The sequence below is a fragment of the Myotis myotis genome, unplaced genomic scaffold (genome assembly GCF_014108235.1).
Source record: "Myotis myotis isolate mMyoMyo1 unplaced genomic scaffold, mMyoMyo1.p scaffold_m19_p_19, whole genome shotgun sequence".
NCBI lineage: Eukaryota > Metazoa > Chordata > Mammalia > Chiroptera > Vespertilionidae > Myotis > Myotis myotis.
The window spans coordinates 32,046,182-32,047,923 of NW_023416323.1; the positions used below are offsets into that span (position 1 = coordinate 32,046,182).

The 1,742-nt window shown below is 45.5% G+C and overlaps 1 pseudogene; it reads right to left on the reverse strand.

The window, feature by feature from the left end:
- Window positions 1-337: 337 nt before the first annotated feature.
- LOC118674774 lies at window positions 338-885 on the reverse strand (annotated as a pseudogene).
- Between the last annotated feature and the right edge of the window lie 857 nt (window positions 886-1,742).

Here is a 1,742-nt window from a genome sequence, read left to right on the forward strand (position 1 = left end):
GCTATAAAGGGTTCAGTCCATTTTAGGGGCCACATACCTGGTTGTTGTTTTCCTTGTGGCATGGTGGTTTTCTCCTGAACCTAAATTTCTTATTTTTGGTCTCTTTTTTGCATAATATAGTTAAAATTTTTTTAAAAAAAATTTATTTCAGAGAAGAAGGGAGAGGGCGAGAGAGATAGGAACACCAATGATGAGAGAGAATCATTGACCGGCTGCCTCCTACACATCCCCTACTGGGGATCAAGCCCACAATCTGGGCATGTGCCCTGAATGGAAATCGAACTATGACCTCCTGGTTCATAGGTCGACGCTCAACCACTGAGCCACACAGGCTGAGCTATATAATTATTTTTAATGTCCAGAGTTTATAATGCAAGGGCCAAAGCTTTCTCCCAAACTCAAGTTTATTAATTTCAATTGGCTTGGGAGGTCAGTAGGGATACTTTTTCTTGTGTGATTGGTTTTTGGGAAGACGTCATTCACATCCTCAAAGGTCATCTGATCAAAGAGAATTCTGTTCTTCATCTTCCCCAGCTCATTCTCATATCGCTCAAGCCTGGTCTTTGGGAGAGACAAAAACTTAGCACAACTTTTCACACCTTCTTTTTTGTCAGCATCCACCAGGCACTATATTTATCCCCTGGCACAGGAACCTTCAGGACATTCAACTTTTTCTCAAAGTCTTCTACCAAGCCAGCCTTCGCTACATTGGCCTTGTTATAAGCCCAGTCAGTGGCAGATGGATTCTCAGCTGGAGTGGCCAATGTGGAGGTGAGGGTCTCATTCAGGATCTCAGGGAGTTAGCAATGGCTTCTGGTTTTGGGGTCTGATCTCCCCCAAAGCTACCCAGTCAATGTCTGTCAAAGCAGGTTTTCACCCAACCATGTTGTGATCTGTCATCAACCCCAGTGGCCCACAGTCCATGGCAGCAAGTGACAGCTGATCCTTTTTTCTTTTTGGTTTTCTTACCAAGCATTCCTTTTTGTGTTGTTAGCTTGAGTTTAAAGTTTCTGTTTTTCCGCCTTCTGATAGGTACTGAAATGTTGTTTACCAAATTTACTTATTTAATGCCTTTCACAAGCTCATTAAACCTTCTAACAGCACACATAAATTGGACCCTCTGGCCTGTGAAAAAGCTCACCCCATCTGGCTTGGTCAGGCATTTGCCTTGTTCAGCATTCATCACATCAGAGCTGGGTCTCCAGGAAGAAGGCTACTGGGCACGAAGGTGCACTCATAGGATTGGGTGGGTCCCTCCTACTCCCCAACACCTGCTCACAGTGATTGGTTCAGTGCAGAGGTCTCGGAGGTAAGGGATTCAAGCTGGCTTAGCAGAATCATCCTTGGACATGGCCTGTGGGCTCTGAGAAAGGTTTTCTATGCACCAGGGGTGCTAACCTGGGAGGGCAAGCAGGGCGAAGAGGAAGGCAGAGCTCACGAATGGAAACAGAGCCAGGACTGCAGTGAGATTCCTTAGTTCCTTGTTGCTGTGACTCAGTGAAACCCTTCTGCACTCTAAACTAGTGTGAATTGCATTTCTGCCGCTTATAATCAAGAGCCTTGGCCAATATAGGTAGCTTTATTGCCTCCTCTTTACACAGAGCTAAACTGAGGCACAGAGGGGCTAAGACACTTGCGGTTCACACTTCTTTACTTGACTGACATCCGTTCTTATCTTCAAGACTCAGAGCCAGTTCCAAACAATTAGGCACCCCCCATCCCCAAGGTGAGTAGAAGACCTT